Consider the following 8,792-nt stretch of genomic DNA (forward strand, 5'->3'; position numbering starts at 1 on the left):
AGTTTACATTATTGATTTTTGTATACATGGAAGCAAAACAAGCATATTTGAAATTATTACTTAAAAAAACAATTATTTACATAATTCACTATTAAAAGACAAACACTTTAACCATATGTATGAATAAGCCTGTACTTTTTGTGATGTAAGATTACTTTGGACTCTAATAGACAATATTAAAACATGCCTTAAATGTAAAATTACAGTTTCTAAAGTATAAATCACTAATAAGTCAAGTACCTATACAGAAGTGAAAACTACTTATCTCCAAAACATCAACTTTTCTCTTCTAATGTAAAAATACATTTTAAAAAATTCCAATAAACACACTTGTAAAACAAAAAAAAAAAACACTTTTCTCTTCTAATTTAAAGATCTGTTTCTAGCTTTGTGGTGATTCATTTTTAGATAATGCAGTGAGTTTTAAGAGATCTGATTGACATGAAAAAGTGGAAGAATGTTTTCAACCGTTAAAAGAACGATGAACTCTTAAATTAAAAATGAAACCACATTTATAGATAAATTGTTTTCACTATTCACCAACAATCTTAAAAATGTACAGTACATTAATTTCTAAATAGCATCAAAATAAGTTGCACTATGGATATGATAAGATAAGCTTTATTCACAATATCACATGTTGCTTTATGATAAACTGCTGTGGAGCTGTGGGCCTCCGGTGCTTTATCAGCTTCCTAAGGCAGCGCTGCCCTGAACACTTCACAACAAGAGTCATTTCTCTAGAATTAATTCAGTGTAAAGGACCCGCCCCACTTTCACCAAGTCAAAAACTAGTTAAGTGACCATGTGAAAAGAGTCAGACTTCATTAAGACATTGTGTTCACAACGTTAAAGTTCTCATATGAGGAACTTCCCACTTCAACCATCACAACAGAGTTCTCTTGATCCAACATCCTTCGACGGACGGCAGAGCCTTCGGCCATCTTGTTTTTCTTTTTCTTCCAAGCGTAATAGACGGTGATCCCGATTAATATAAGAATCACCACAGCTGATCGCACACCACATATGAGCAGGGAGTGATCTGTGTGGATGAAGAGACACAAAAATCACATGTCAGGACTCAGGTTAGAGCTGTGACAGGAGTTAGTTTTCTCTCCCCTCAGTACCAGGAGTCATCTCTGCTGCAGGGAGCAACAGGTGGATGTGTGTGTGCTGTGAGTTGAGAGTTTTATGGACACTTACCAGAAGTTTCTGTAATCATGGGTGTTGTTGTCTCAACACAGGGAGTATTATTGGCTGCAAACACCCACTGTGATATATTCATCCCGTTGCATGAGGTGCAGTTAATGAATATGAAGCCTGTGAGAAAGACACAGATCAGTGACTGATGAACAGTTAATCCTCAGAGTCATAAACATCAAACTGCTGTCCTGTTGTCCCTCACCACAGTTAGATATCTTCTCTTCTTCTGAGACTCTACTGACGTCGTTCCTGACTGAGCAGACCAGTTGTCCTGAGACGTGTTGTTTCAGAGTGATGCTCTTAGTCTCAGTATTTCCTGGGAGGAGCTCAGCGTCTGTCAGTGTGCGTCCATCCAGAGTCCAGCTGTACTGAGGACTGTCCCCTCCCTCAGAGGAGCAGGACACCCTCATCTCTCCCTGGGACAGACACTCAGAGTCCAGCTGGACAGAGGACACAGGAGCTGAAGGAGACACACTCGGATGACTTTTCATATCAACACAATCTTTTTCATTGTATACAGTTTCTAACACACAACAGGCCAGACACAGATACAGAGATATGTAGAATATGAGATACATGTAGTTTACCAGAAGAATATGAAACATGTTAATTAATACAAAATAAATTACCCAGTAGGCAAAATAGCTATTTACCTTGAATGATCAACTGTAGAGTTTGCGGCTCTGACTTCTTTCCCCTTGAATTAAATGTTTCAAGTTTATATTCACCTCCATCTTTCCTGCTCAGGTTGTTGATCCTAAATGTTCCATTACTGGCAGTAAATGAGGACCTGTTTGCTATTTTATTAGCAAGAATGAAAGTCTTTCTCCCATTGAATATCATTGATCCATTCTTAAACCATTGGTATTTATGTATTTCTGAGGCGCTGTCCATCAGCTGGAGGACCAAAGTTCCTCCCAAAGCTCCATAACACTGAGCTCCATCCTGTCTGCCATCACAGGAGGTTTCCACACCTGGTAACAAAAAAAGATGGATAAAATACATATATCTATAAAAATCTAAATATCAAAACTTTTTTTTAATCCACAAAATGAATATCCATGTCCATGACCTTTACACATATGAAAATTCTGATCTGTAGCCAAAGAAGGGATTTTAGGGTTTGTGAAATATATTATATCTTATTCCTGTTCCTATTCTGTGTTTTAGAGAAGTTTAGATTAGCCTCCAAGAATCACCACCTCAACGCCGTGGAGGGGTTTGTGTTCTCCAGTGACCCTGGGAGCTGTGTTGTCGGGAGCAATAGCTCCCATGGCAAAGTGGTCCCTGGGGAGGGGACAGACTGAGAGTGATTCAAAGACCCTTATGAAGTGCATACATGAAGACAGGTGTACCTCTCCTGGCACAGGTAAACCGGGGCCCGCCTCCTGTAGCCAGACCTGGGAGGGGAGCACACAGGCGCGCATCTGGTGGCCCGGACGGGCTCAGCCCGAAGAAGCCACATGGATCTGCCGACCTGTGGGCCCACCACCCGCAGAACAGGGCATAAGGGTCGGGTGCAATGTAGGCGGTACCTGGGCGTGCTGACCCCCGGCTTCAGCGGCTGGCTCTGGGGACATGGAACGTCACCTCGCTGGCGGGGGAGGAGCCCGAGCTTGTGCCTATGCACCGAACAGCAGTTTGGATCACCCGGCCTTCTTGGGTGGTGTCCTGGAAGGGGTACCATTTGGGGACTCTATAGTTCTTCTGGGAGACTTCAACGCTCATATGGGCAACGATGATGGTACCTGGAGGGGGGTGATTGGGAGGTACGTCCTGCCCAATCTGAACCCGAGTGGTGTTTTGTTATTGGACTTCTGTACTAGTCACGGATTGTCCATAACGAACACCATGTTCAAGCACAGAGTTGCTTATAAGTGTACTTGGTACCAGACCACTCAAAGATCTATGATCGATTTCATTATCGTATCGTCAGATCTGTGGCCACATGTTTTGGACACTCGGGTGAGGAGAGGAGCTGAGCTGTCAACTGATCACCACCTGGTGGTGAGCTGGATCAGGTGGTGAGGGAGGCTGCTTGACAGACCTGGTAAACCAAAGCGTGTAGTGAGGGTGAACTGGGAACGTCTAGCGGAGGCCCCTGTCTGCAGGACCTTCAACTCACACCTCCAAAAGAATTTCTCCAGCATTCCAGGTGAAGTTAGTGACATGAAGTCCAAATGGGCTGGTAGGAGCTGTGGCCTGAAGATCGTTGGTGCCTGTCGTGGCGGCAACCCAAGAACCTGCAGGTGGACACCAGCGGTGAGGGAGCCCGTCAAGCTGAAGAAGGAGGCCTTTCGGGCTTGGCTGACCGAGGGCTCTCCGGAAGCAGCAGACAGGCACCGTTTGGCTGGAAGGGCTGCAGCTGCAGCAGTCACTGAAGCAAAAAACTTGGATATGGGAGGAATTCAGGGAGGCTATGGAGAAGGACTTTCGGTCTGCCTCAAATAGGTTCTGGAAAACCGTCAGGCATCTCAGGAAAGGATGCCTCCTGGGCGCCTCCCGTTAGAGGTTAGAGGTCAGAGGCCCCACGGTGGAGGGATTATATCTCTCGCCTGGCCTGGGAACGCCTCGGGGTCCCCCAGGAGGAGCTGGACGTTGTGGCTGGGGAGAGGGACATCTGGAATGCCTTGCTTAGCCTGCTGCCCTCGCGAACCGGCCCCGGATAAGTGGATGAAAATGGATGGATGGAGCTGAGCCGGTCGTAACAAACTCATGTTGTTTTGGACTTGCTGAGGACAAACATTGCTCAAAACAGCAGAACTTCAGTTTAACAGTTTAGTGATGTTCCCCAAATTTCCCAAAGAACACATTTTATTTTATGGTGTTTTTGAAAATGTGTATTAAAAAATTAACAATAAATTTAAAATATTTATATTCAAAATAACATTGTAATTGTATGATGCTGTCAAACTTTAAGGCAACTTCCAGGAAAAATGTTACTGAAAATTAAAATTCACTGGAGTGCACTATTCCTCAGTAGGTAAAATAGTTATTTACCTTGAATGATCAACTGTAGAGTCCGCCGCTCTGACAACCTTCCATCTGAATCAAAGGTTTCAAGTTTATATTCACCTCCATCTTTCCTTCTCAGGTTGTTGATCCTAAATGTTCCATTACTGACAGTAAATGAGGACCTGTTTTCTATTACATTAGCAATAATCAAAGTCTTTCTCCCACTGAATATGATTGATCCATTCTTTAACCATTGGTATTTATGTATTTCTGAGGCGCTGTCCATCAGCCGGAGGACCAAAGTTCCTCCCAAAGCTCCATAACACTGAGCTCCATCCTGTCTGCCATCACAGGAGGTTTCCACACCTGGAAAAGTTAAATGAAAAGAAAAGTAAAATACATCAAAATATAGCTTGCTTACTTTTTAAATTCTACAAAATGAATGACCATGTCCAACCTTTAAGGATGCGAAACAAATAATGCATTCAAACTTAAGACATCTTTCAGAAAAAAAAAATCTCCCTAAAAAATCAAGGTTTTTTAATTATTTAAAGTGTCTTTAATTAGGTGTCATTCGAAAATTGTCTGTGTGAACTGTAACTGTGTACTTCTCTTAATGCAGACAGGAAAATGTTCTTAAAGCCATAAAGACATAAATAGATGTGCGAATGCAAAACATTGCACTTAATGACTCATGCACAAACCTCACTGCTATCACAGAACCTTAACTTATTGAACACCACGTTACCAACATTATTATTCAGCATTGGCTTTAAACTTGTAATCCTACTTCTTATGTACAGTTATGGAGTGAGAAGAGAAATACTCTAAAATCATGAATCTTGAACTAATTGTTGTATGTTTTTAAGAAATTACACCAGATTGTTTCAACATCATATGGCAGTCAATTGTAGATCAGTGATTATGTTCAATTTATTAATGTGCTGTGATTCTTGTACGAGTTTGGTCCTGCACATCAGTGAAGATGAGAACAAACTGTTTGATTAAACTTTAAAGAGCTCACCATGAGAGACCCCGAGTATCATCACCATCAGTCCGATCACAGCCTCCATGTCTCCTCAGTGTTCAGCTTCAGGTGATCCAGTCAGCAGCTCCCAGACTTTTCTACTTTACTCAAAAGCAAACCTGCACACACTACACTCAGACAAGTCATTTCTCACCTTTGGTTAACAAGGGAAGCAGCATAGTGGCCAACAGGCAATCTCACTTCCTCATTTATGTTAAGAATTTGTGACTAGATGCCATAAAAGGATGCTGAAACCTAAACATTTAAAGAAGTAATAGTTTCTCCTAAGATCTGCATGTTAACATTAGATGGTACATGTAACCACAGTCGGCTGTACGAACAGAGACTGTAATTATACTCGACCAGAAGGGAAGTGAAAAATATCTTTCTCATACAGTATGAACCAGCTGCTCCCACAAAGATCTTCTATTTATTTTATAATTCCTGTCTTTTATATTTGGCGCATTCAATCATCCTCCACATTTATGATGATGTTGCAATTGAAACACTTACACAAAGGGAGTCCCAGTGGATCATTGGTAGATTGCGTACAACCAAGACTGAGTCCATGATGCAGCAGACAGTTTCGAGGTCCTTTTGCTGCATGTCCTTCTCTCTGCGTCCCTTTTTCATTCTCTCTGTCACAATCCAATAAAGAATAAAAAATGCCCCCTTTTTAAAAAAAATAAAATAAAAACATGTGCATAACAAGCGAGAAATGAGAAGATACACAAGATATTTGGAAATTGAATTATTAATACTTTCAATATTTCTATATACACAGGAAATTATATATTTTTCTGAACTGAAAACAACCGTGAAGTCTCAATAACTAACATGAAACACAAATGTCTCTTATATCTCGGCTAAAATCTACACAGAAAGTTGCATTTAGAGGTGAATTTAAACAACTGTCACATCATGTGAGTGAAACCAAACACAGCCTGCAGATGTCATCACAACCCAACATAATTAATAAGCTGCAGCATAAACTAATACTGACTCCACTTTTAGAAACATACTTTAGCCATCTACTTCCTGCTCATCTTTACACTCTATGATTTATATGATTTTCAATAAAATAAAAAGAACCCATATTTTAAATAATTTAGATTATTATTATTTTGATATTTTGCTGAAGTTTCAGATACTTTATACAACACTTAAATTGGAGTTAAAAAACAAAACAACAAAAACACTGTTAGAGTGTCAATTATGAACAGCAATCTTTTATTATTGTTTGATAAAGAGCAGATACAAATATCATGATTTTATACTGATCAGCATGTTAACAAATGTGGTTCTACAGCTGCTGCCGCGGCCGTATTGAAATAAACTTTCCATCACGTGAATTACACTTCACTGCTACCACAAGTCGGCGTTTCCTATTAAGGAATTTTTTATACACAAAAGACAAAAGGAAAACTGAAAGAAAAAAAAGAATTTCCAGCTTCCAAGTTAAGGCTGCACAATATGGGGGGAAATATCTATTAAAAATCTACTTAAATCTAATTGTGATTATTTAACTGATTCACCATATATATATTAATCAATATATCATTGTTGTTTTTTGGACGATCTGTAGCAAAGTCTGTGGAATATGATTTGTAGGCAAGGATGTTTCTGCAGCACCACAATATGTGACACATACTGTATTGTGCCTCCTGTGATTTGGATATTGCACTTGTCTATGTTGTAATTTTGATACAATTTTGATTAATTTTTCAGCCCTATTTCAGGTCATGCTGAAAGTCCTGTTCTTTCTTGGAGTCCAGTGTCCAGTGGTGATCTTGGTCCTCAGTTGAGTTCACTTAAGTCGAAATCCAAGGTGTTTATTCTCAGTTATTTACCTGAAGATGGACAGAAGACACAATAACTATTTTTTGCAGTTAAAACAGATAAAAGGTTTTGACATTTCCACCAGCATAATACGGTGTTGACCAAAATACTTATTTTATGCAATTAACCTTCTTCTAAATGCAAACAGATTTTGCAATATTCTACATATATCAAGATCTTACCTGACCTCTTCCGACGCATTATTTTGCAGCAAACACAGCAACAAACCACCAGTATCAGGAGAGCACCCACCCCACAACAGACCAGGATCAAGATGCGCCAAAAGTCCTCTGCGGGGAAGAGATCACAGTTGTTAACCCTCTGTGTTATTCATACACTGATGCAGTGCTCGCTGAACTGCACGGAAGATCCATTTTAATTATGAGCATGCACTGGTTTGTTTTGTTAGTGTGAGGCTGTCAGCAAATGTTGTTTCTGCAAAAATAATATGAAAGGGCACACACCATGCAGTATTTATCAATCATCATTATACAATTAAGGCTCCAGTTGTGGCTCGGGGCTGTATGAACAAATCCAAATATAAGTAACAAGGAGCTCCATCTGACAGACAAGTCAAACTGATGCTGTTAACTTTGCTCTCTTCAAAGCCACCAGACTCCATTGACAAAAACAGTCATTTTACAGAACACAGGAGTTGCAGGTCTGCAGCAATCAGTTAGTTTGAATCCAAACTAAGCCTTAAAAACTCCAAACTCCTGCCTGTATCTCTAAACTGAGGGCGTACAATCCAACGTCAATAATCCAAACTGTAACTATCCCTTTAATCTGGAATGTACAGCTGCACCGGGTGCTATAGTATGTAGTTCATTACAAGAAACCAGAGGGAAATTCAGAGGAATTCTGTACTTACTTTAGGTTTACATACTTAAAAACATGTGTTTGAGGTGACTGTTGAGCTGAAGTTTTGATATCATTTGATGTATAGTCAAATTTCTTGTCTTGAATCCTAAAGCATACACTATTTATCCCAGATGCCAAAACTACAATTTTAGCAAACACTCAAACGTTTGAAACGAAAGCTACAGCAGGTTCACAGCCCATGCCTGACTGGTCATCACCGCAGCTCTGAACAGAAGTGGTTAGTAACATGTTTGGTCATGACCACAATTCGTGATGGAAGAAGAAAAATGAGAATAAGACCCAATTTGACAAATACTGAAAGTTCCCTTTGAACAACAGCCAGTTCCTGCAAACGTACCGCACCTAGCATCTCTTTTCCATCAGTGCCAACGACCATATTTAGTACATGTACATCAGTGATGAAATAGCAAGCTTGATTTTAAGAATATTCTCAGAATAATTTGCTACCGTGCAATGAATAAAGTCAGATAAAAAGTCAAATAGAGTCATACATGTTAATAGTAACAGAAATGTCACCAGATTGAGGAAGTGAAGAAGTTCTTGGAATTAGCAGTCTTTGGAAGAAACATGCTGCATTTATATTGGCAGGTATTTAGATGACTGTAGATACTGAATATACACTAGATTAGTCTAGTTTCTCCATTTCTATCAACCATCTACAGTGCACAAATGTTTTTCTCTTTTGTTTTTCACTTTTCACTTCCCCATGGTTATAATTATATTAACATTATATGGTAAAAAGTGACGCTTTTCTAGTCTTAAATACACTCACACAGCCTTGAGGAGCAGTCCTTAAGTTTAATATCATAATATATAGATATTAAAGCATGAATAAGCTAGAAGATAAAGTTAAACTTTAGAACACTTGCCTTTAAGATCCATTTGA

This window comes from Centropristis striata, chromosome 12 (assembly GCF_030273125.1).
Source record: "Centropristis striata isolate RG_2023a ecotype Rhode Island chromosome 12, C.striata_1.0, whole genome shotgun sequence".
Taxonomy (NCBI): domain Eukaryota; kingdom Metazoa; phylum Chordata; class Actinopteri; order Perciformes; family Serranidae; genus Centropristis; species Centropristis striata.